Source organism: Phoca vitulina, unplaced genomic scaffold (assembly GCF_004348235.1).
Source record: "Phoca vitulina isolate PV1807 unplaced genomic scaffold, GSC_HSeal_1.0 scaffold52, whole genome shotgun sequence".
NCBI lineage: Eukaryota > Metazoa > Chordata > Mammalia > Carnivora > Phocidae > Phoca > Phoca vitulina.
Window position 1 is genome coordinate 1,147,456 of NW_022589755.1, and position 9,071 is coordinate 1,156,526.

At 49.5% G+C, this 9,071-nt stretch overlaps 1 long non-coding RNA gene across 4 annotated transcripts; it reads right to left on the reverse strand.

Moving 5' to 3' along the window:
• Positions 1 to 385: 385 nt before the first annotated feature.
• LOC116622059 lies at positions 386 to 8,838 on the reverse strand. Of its 4 annotated transcripts, XR_004297519.1 has the most exons (6): positions 8,753 to 8,838; positions 6,775 to 6,918; positions 6,557 to 6,683; positions 5,344 to 5,454; positions 2,973 to 3,013; positions 386 to 723 (listed from the first exon to the last, which is right to left on the reverse strand). It is a non-coding gene; the product is annotated as an uncharacterized LOC116622059 (long non-coding RNA). The 4 variants fall into 4 exon arrangements; XR_004297518.1 differs by lacking the exon at positions 6,775 to 6,918; XR_004297521.1 differs by lacking the exon at positions 6,775 to 6,918 and having other exon boundaries at positions 2,973 to 3,016.
• Between the last annotated feature and the right edge of the window lie 233 nt (positions 8,839 to 9,071).

A 9,071-nucleotide genomic window follows, 5' to 3' on the forward strand; every position in this document is an offset into this window, starting at 1 on the left:
GTCTACCTCTCAGGTCCCCAGTGAGTTCTACATATACCAGCTGTGAGCGCCTCCCATCTGTCCCCACCATCAGTGTCGGGGACATGGTGTCTGCATGCATGTCCACGCAACGCTGAGGATGTCGGCATCGCGCACTCGTCACGCACGCTCCCAGGGTGCACGTCAGGTCTCCCAGGACGTGCTGAGGGGAGTCAGTATCACACGCCTGCCACACAGGGCTCCCTGTACCTGAGTGTGTGTGTGTCCCCAGGCTGCACTGCAGGCCGTCGCCACGCATCCATCCCCTCGAACACCTGAACGTGTTTCCAGGTGCTGCCACCACCAGACGCCCATCTGCGGGGACGCGTCATTCACTGATACCTAGTGCACAGGAAACTGGGGGAAGGGTCAGCATGTTACGAGCTACAGGGAGCCAAAGCCAGAACGCTGCAAACTGTAATGGACACATGGCTCATCACTTCAACAAGTAAATACTAAAAAAGAGATAAGTGGCACCTGTCAACCTCTGAGAGTCGGGGACCTGGGGCAGCGAAGTAACTGAGAAAAAGAGACGACAGCATAGCGAGGCACAGGGGACCCCGAGCAAACTGCCCGAGGCGCCGAGGTTTATTTTCCATCCTCTCACATACCTTCTACAGCGATATAGATCTCTAATGATTTACAGCAGGGGCGTAGGAAGGCACATTCCTCCACGTATACAGGATTAGTCAAGCACGTAAGAATCTTTAAAACAGAATAAAGGAACAAAGAGGGGAGTGCCCAGTGTGCTGTTCACAGCTGGCTTCCTATCTACTAAACATCTTCTGCTGCGTACTTTAGAACTGACCACACACGTCCCAAGGGCATTTCACTCTGATCCTTTCGGGTTATTTTTAACCCTGCAATCTCGAGTTTTCTCAGAGATCTCAGAGTCCGAACGAACATGCACCAGTGGTCGTTGTGGCGTTCTGTTTCCTACAGCACCTATAGGTTAACAGACCCACAAAACACATTTTGTACCCTTTTTTTTTTAAGAAAAGATTTTATTTATTTATTTGAAAGAAAGAGAGCACAAGCACAGGGAGTGGCAGAGGGAGAAAGAGAAGCAGGCTCCCCACCGAGCATGAGCCCGATGTGGTGCTCGGTCCCAGGACTATGGTATCATGACCTGAGCTGAAGGTAGACACTCAACCGACTGAGCCACCCAGGCGCCCCGTATTTTGTATCCTGATTGTAACTAGTCTACCTTTTTTTAAAGATTTTATTTATTTATTTGACAGAGAGACATAGCGAGAGGGAACACAAGCAGGGGGAGTGGGAGAGGGAGAAGCAGGCTTCCCGCAGAGCAGGGAGCCCGATGTGGGGCTCGATCCCAGGACCCTGGGATCATGACCTGAGCGGAAGACAGTTGCTTAACGACTGAGCCACCCAGGTGCCCCTGTAACTAGTCTACCTTAAAGAACAAACACATTTTTGAGAAAACTGATAAAATTCATCATTGAATTTTTCATATTTATCATAATTTAAAATATTTTTATTCTGGGAGAAAGTTATTAGCATTATGAAAAAGCTCTTACATTTTAGAAAAGCATTCTTTAGTATGCATTGAAAAACATGATGTCTATGTTTCATGGGTAAAATAGCCCACTGATATGTACAAAGGAAGATGAAACCAGAAAGACCATAAAAAACGATGGAAGACTGAGGCTCCATGAGAGTCTTTTCCACTTCTGTTTATATTTGAAAGTAGCCATTACTAATTCAAATGATAGAGTATGTCCTCGTATCAGTAATTCTATATGGCGGGAAGAACGAATTTAAAAAGGGCACATGGAAACTTTAGTTTTTTGTTTGTTTGTTTGTTTTAAAGATTTTATTTATTTGACAGAGAGAGACAGCGAGAGCAGGAACACAAGCAGGGGGAGTGGGAGAGGGAGAAGCAGGCTTCCCGCGGAGCAGGGAGCCCGATGCGGGGCTCGATCCCAGGACTCTGGGTCATGACCTGAGCCGAAGGCAGACGCTTAACGACTGAGCCACCCAGGCGCCCCGAAACTTTAGTTTTTATGACTCAAAACATCAAAATATACATTTCAAATATGTGCATTTGTCAATTATATATCAAACTTTAAATTACAAATACCCAAACAGCATCACTCCCTTGTCATTCACTGTTTTATCATACGTGTTCTTGAGGTTATCTCTGGCTACTGTATCAACAGGGTGAAGAGAACGGTGTGCTCCTGCCAACTCGTCCCAACCTCGTTTTCGGTTTGAAACTGGCCATCGTGGGAGAACTTATACCAAGGAAGTTGGCAAATGCTGCAAACTAGGGCTTAATTTATTGTATTGCTGAATATATCAAATGTCTACACCTAGAAAAGTGATGGAAAATATGCTACTAAATGGTATAGGTAGCCACTACATTGCACATGCCCCCAAGAAAAATTAAAGAAAAAAAATGACAGAATATTCTTCCAGTATTCAAAAACAATTATTCCACACAACAAAGAAGTTGCTCACATTACTGAAGAACAAATAAAATTCCAACATAAGTCTTTGTTGTTTCATCATCTTATGTGTTATTAAAGGGAAAATAACCAAATTTCATAAAATAGAAACTAGCCCGAAGTGAAAAATAGGCATTTTATTAAAAAAGATAAATAGAGGGGTGCCTGGGTGGCTCAGTTGGTTAAGCGTCTGCCTTTGGCTCACGTCATGATCCCAGGGTCCTGGGATCGAGTCCCACAGCGGGCTCCCTGATCGGCGCGAAGCCTGCTTCTCCCTCTCACTCTCCCTCTGCCTGCTGCTCCCCTTCCTTGTGCTGTGCTCTTTCTCTCTCTGTCAAATAAATAAATAAAATATTTTAAAAAAGATAAATAGATGGCAAATACATGAAATAATGCTCAACATCATCAATCCATAAGGAAATGCAACTAAAATGAATGAGATACCAATGCTTATTTTAAAACAGTAAAATTAAAAAGTCATCTTACCAGGCATTGACAAGGGTGTGAAGGAATTGGAAGTCTCACAACTGCTGGTGGGAGTACAAAAAGACACAACCATTTTAGATTACAGTTTGGCAGTATTTTTTAAAAAGTTAAATATTTACCTACCCTATGACTCAGACAGTGCATCAGTCATTAATATAAGAAAAATTAAACATATATCCATATAAAGAATTATAAACAAATTTTCACATCAGATTTCCAATAGCTGAACAGTGGAAATAACCAAAATACCCATAAACCGATGAATGGATAAATATTGTTGACGACACATGAAAGAAAAAGCATAAGAATTAAATAGTCCTATAAGCACCATTTATGAATCTCAAAGCAGTGTCAAGAAAACAGAAAAAAAGGGTAAACACTTTATGATCAATCATAAAATTCTAGAAAATGCAATCAGTTGTAAAGGAATGTAAATCAAAGGTGGCCTGGAGGGTCAAGGAGAGATTATAAAAGGGAATAAGGAAAAGACGCAGGTGACGGACATGCTCATCATCACTGATAACAATGATGGTTTCCTAAGTGTTTACACATGTCCAAACTCACCATGTTGTATGTGAACTCTCCAGTGCTGAATGAGGTCAGATTTCTGGCTAAAAGATCTGCCACATTCTATGCACTCGTAAGGCTTTGCTCCAGCGTGAACTCCTCAGATGAGACGGGTTTTGTGGCTAAAGCATCTCCCACATTCACTACACTCGTAAGCCCTTTCCCCAGCGTGAATTTGCTGGTGCTGAAGAGGTAGCTGATGGCTTTTCCACATTTGCTAAATTCATCAAGACCTTCTCCAGTGTGGAGTCACTGGTGGTGAAGGATGTGAGTGCTACTGAAAACTGTCCTGCATTCAATCCACTTGTGACTTATTCCACTGTTAAAGGGCTCCCCACACTCAATGCTGCACTGTGGCTTCTCACCGCTGGGAGTGTCCGGGTGCTGGAGAAGGCCTGAGGTAGCTGGAAAGTCCCTTCCACACTCCCCACAGGTGAAGGGCTTCCCTGATACATGGAATCTGCAGCTCATCACAAACAAGGCACTGTTCACATCTATTCTGAAGATTTTCTCTCCACTGTCATGCTTTTGGTACTGGTGAAGGTTTGCACCAAACCAGAAGCCTCTGGATGCCCCACCCAAGTATGACTTCTGCCCAGAATATGCTGCTTGGCTCAGAAGGGTGCAAATCGTCTTTCAATACTGGGACACAGGGACGCCTGGGTGGCTCAGTCAGTTAAGCATCTGCCTTTGGGTCAGGTCATGGTCCCAGGGTCCTGGGATCAAGCCCCACATCGGGCTCCCTGCTCAGCGGGAAGCCTGCTTCTCCCTCTCCCACTCCCCCTGCTTGTGTTCCTCTCTCGCTGTGTTTCTGTCAAAAAATAAATAAAATCTTTAAAAAAAAATACTGGGACACAATTCTCACAGAAATGAGTCTTTTGGATTGATGAGTCTGCCTTAGAAGTCCTGACCTGTGATACTCCTTCTAACAGGAACGCTCTGCTCAGAAGGTACTTCCTCATCCTCTGCTCCAAACCAACAATGTGAAAAGTGGAGAAATACTGATACAGTATATTTTAACTTTGCAGAGAGTGAAGTCCCATCAAGGATGTGTGTTATAGGGGCGCCTGGGTGGCTCAGCTGGTTAAGCATCTGCCTTCGGCTCAGGTCATAATCCCGGAGTCCTGGGATCGAGTCCCACATTGGGCTCTCAGCTCAGCGGGGAGTCTGCTTCTCTCTTTGACCCTCTCCCCTCTCATGCTCTTTCTCACTCTCTCTCTCAAATAAATAAATAAAATGTTTAATCCATGGGAGTAATTTCAGAATGAGGCAGCAATGTGAAGGGAGGGCTGCTTTGCAGTACTGGGCCTCTAAAGATGAGAATGAGGGAGACCTTTTGAGACAAAGGGCACAAGTATGGGGTGCAACACAGGGAGGGGAGGCAGAATCACGGATTCACTCCTCTCCAACAGCCTTCAGCAGGAACTTGTTGTCTGGGGACAAGTCCGCGCTACACAGAATGATGGTTGTGTCCAGGCCGAGGGAAATACAAGTGGGACTGAGTATCTGGGTTTAAGGCTATGTGCATACCTCACAACACATTACGTGTGGGAGAACTACAGACCATGCAGTGGAGAGGAACAAATGATACATGGAGGTCAGAAACCTGGGGACGGCCAGGGAATGGAAGTCACAGATGAAATGTCACTCAGAATCAGAAAAGTGTCAAGTACGCAGAAAACAGTGTAAATGATGTGTCCAGTGGCAATGTACCAAAACACTGGTGGACACAGGGCAGGTTCCTGGTATGCTCGGAACACAGCCCTGATGTCATGCCCCCCACCCCCCACCAGCAGCCACTCACCAGGGCCAGGCTTCCTCGGAGACCATCCTGTCATGTTCACCCTGTGAAGCAAGCAGGGCGCTCCCTAGACTCCCAGTTGTGTAACTACATGGGACCCGAATGAAGCAAGTCCTTAGGGAAAGACAGGACAGGTGAGTGGTCAGCACCGGCCCAGAGCAACTCAGGAAACATTAGACCACAGGAAAGAACATTACAATAAAATCTCAAAAGAGGGTCTTTCAAGAAAGGTCTATGGACCACATAGGGGGTGCCTGGGTGGTGTAGTCAGTTAAGCATCTGACTCTTGGTTTCTGCTCAGGTCAAGATCTCAGGGTCATGAGATCAAGCTCTGCGTTGGGTTCCATGCTCAGCGGGGAGTCTGCTTGAGATTCTCTCTCCCTCTCCTTCTGCCCCTCCTGCTCATGCCCTCATGCGCATGTGCTCTCTCTAAAATAAGTAAATCTAAAAAAAAAAAAAGAAAAGAAAAAGAAAGGTCTATGGACCATGTAAATAGTGACCATGACAATGCTTACAATTCCTGATATAGGCAATCACAAGGAATCTTTAAAAGTTCTCATGACAAGAAAAAAATATTTGGAACTCTGTATGGTGATGAATGCTAATCAGATGTAATATGGTAAGCATTCTGCAATATATATAAATATCAAATCATTATGCTGTACACCTGAAACTAACATAATGTTATGTCAATTACATCTCAATTAAAAAAAAAAAAAAAAGAAGGGGCAGGGGCACCTGGGTGGCTCAGTCGGTTAAGTGTCTGCCTTTGGCTCAAGTCATGATCTCGGGGTCCTGGGATCGAGCCCCGCATCAGGCTACCTGCTCAGCGGGGAGCCTCCTTCTCCCTCTCCCTCTCCCCACTTGTACGCTTTCTCTCTGTCAAATAAATAAATAAAATAAAAAGAAGGGGCAAAACCTGGGGCACAAGGTGCCATCGATCTGGACACAGTCATCCCACCAGGGAGAGAGTGAATGAAGTGAGGTCCATTAGGGTGGTTGCCAGACTCCAGACTCCTAGACCTTTCCCTGCACACTATGGGGTCGCAGGTGTTAGGGCTGCTTGAGGAGTGCATTGCATGGGACAGGGCACACAGCTCAGCACTGGCACCCATAACACATATGCCAAGGAAGTGGGAAGTTAGAAGCCCAAGGTTTGGTTCTGCGAGAGGGAGAAAGACAGTTCAGGATACTGAGAGGAAAATGAAGGCCTTACCCATGGATGTTGTAAGTGCAAAGTTCTCTAGCATAACATTGTGGTACAGGAACCTCTGTGCCTCATCAAAGAGCCCCCACTCCTCCTGGGAGAAGTACACGGCCACATCCTCAAAGGTCACACAACTCTGCCAATAATGGGACGGTTCATTCTATAATCAGCTTCTCTCCTAGGACCCCAAGTTCATCTACCCACTCATTCTTCCCCTGCTCACCCACCTCCTCATTTCCGCATCTCAGAGAAGAGATGCCCTGATGCCACTGATGCCCACTCTCTCCTCCTGGTCCCTTTGATCACTATATCCATCCACAGCAGCCACAGGCAGGTGGGCAGTTAGACGATACCTAAGCTCTGGGCCTGGCCTGCAGGGAAATACTCTTTCTCGTTAAGCAATTCTGCTAGGATCCCCCAGATCATAACCCCCAGACATAACTAAGGGTGTGGCTCCCATTTCACCCTGATGTCCTCAATGCCAGGGCCCTCGGGCCTTCAGTTCCCACTCCCTCCCCCAGTTCTCCTTGCTCCATGTTATTCAGCACATGGCATAGAGTGCTGGCAATTCAAACAGGATCCAGAACTGCCCCATCTCCAGTGGCAGAGGCAGCCCAGAATCCTGCTCTACAGCTCTCCCTGCCTGACTAGTCCTTGCTTCAACCTCAGCCACTCACAACCACCCATGACCCTCCTCCACTTGTGCTGTACTCGATGGGCTCTCGCCTGTCAAGCCTTCCTCTGTTCCTAACCCTCATTCAAAACCAGTGCCAGAGACCTTCCACCCCAGGTCCAGCAATTCTCCTACATGACCACTGGGCCCCTGAGCTAATCCACGTGCCTGGCTGAAACTCCCTTGACACACCAAGGTCATGACAAAATCCTGGTGACCCCAGAGCACTGAATAAGCAGCAGTCCTGGCCTCACTGCCTCCACCACCCCTATGGCTCTGCATCCACCTCATGTGCAGGTGCATCTCATCCCTCAGAAGCCTTGGCCGTCTGTACATGGTGGCCATCTCATACACTTCTACACTGTTCCCACCACCACTTCTGTCTTTCACTTGTGTTTATGATGTCTGCCACTCCACAAATAGACACCCAACTTCTCAGGGTGCCATCCAGGTCTGGCTCCTGCCCCCTTGCTCTCCGTTCCCACAAGAAAGGACCCTGAGGTTCCCTTATTCAGCTCAGTCTCCCCTCCAAGGGTCTGCACACACTGGTACCTATGCTGGGGCAACCTTCCTCCACACCTCACTCCATTGGTTGCCAGCAACAGGAACCACTCCATATAACCTCTAGCCTGATCTGAGGACCCTGGCTTAGAATCTGTTCCAGTCCCCAGGCCCAAGGCCCGGAAGAATGGTAAGTGAAGAGTTCCAGGACACCACAATCACCAAGATCATGGGAGGGATCAGGACCAGTGAGGTTCTGGAACACCACCCACTCACTCACCTCTCGCGGTTCCCTAAGTGCTTCTGTACTTGTAACAATCTGCATGAAGAGAGCTGCGAGAGGCAGGTGACCGTGGCAGGGTTCCATGGGCTCCAGGCTCCCCTGCGTCTCACCCAGCCCTGGAACCCCGTGACCTCAGGCTGACCTCTGTGCTTCAGTCTGCAGTGCTGCCACCAGCTCTGCGACCCTGGACAAGAACTCCACTTCCGGGGCCTCTTTGCCTTCATCACCCCCATCCCAACCTGTTCACTCCCTTGAGCAGCTTCTGGAAAGCTGTGAACACCCTCACACTGACTGTGTCCCTCTTCTGTTCACGACCCTCCAGGGCCCTCGGAACGAAGGTCCGGCACCTCGGCCCGCAGTCCAGGCGTGACCCCCTCACGCGCTGTCCCCTGAGGGCAGAGTCCTCCCGCCGCAGCCCCCTCGGCCCGGAGCCCGCTCCCGCACGGGGCCCCCGCCCGCCGCCGCCTCCCCGTCCCGGACACCGGGGCCTGGGCCGCAGGGACGCGAGCCGGCGCCCCGCGCTCGGGCCTTCGGGGTCTGGGTGGGGGGACGGCGGGAGGGCCCGGGGGACGAGCGCTCACCTGAGCCGGGGCCCTGCGCGCGGCCGCCGCCATCGGACTCGGTGGCGGAGCGGACACCCGGACCCGCGGTCCCCGTCCCGGCCCCCGCGCAGGGCAGCCCGGGCGGCGTCGCCAGCCGCGGACCCCAGGGGACAGCGCCTCCTCTCGCGCCTTCCCGGTCCTGTTACCTCAGTCTCCACCGGCGCATCAGAGGGTGTGATTCAGCGAACAGACCTAAGAGCAGCCAAAACAACCGCCACGAAGAGGACGCCGAAGTCCCGCCCCGACGCGATGCGCACGCGCGAAGTTGCCCTTCTCAGGAGCCTCCGTTAGCTACACGCCGACGGCGACCGGCGCAGCGCCCTCTGGGTAATGTAGTTCTCACAGCTGAAAAGCCCTGGCGCTGGTCGTCGCTCACCTGGAAACCCACGGGGAAGGACTGAGAGGGAGAGATACTGAGAGGTGGTGTCTCCAGCTTCCGAGGGTGGGGGAGGGCCTTCTCTCCTT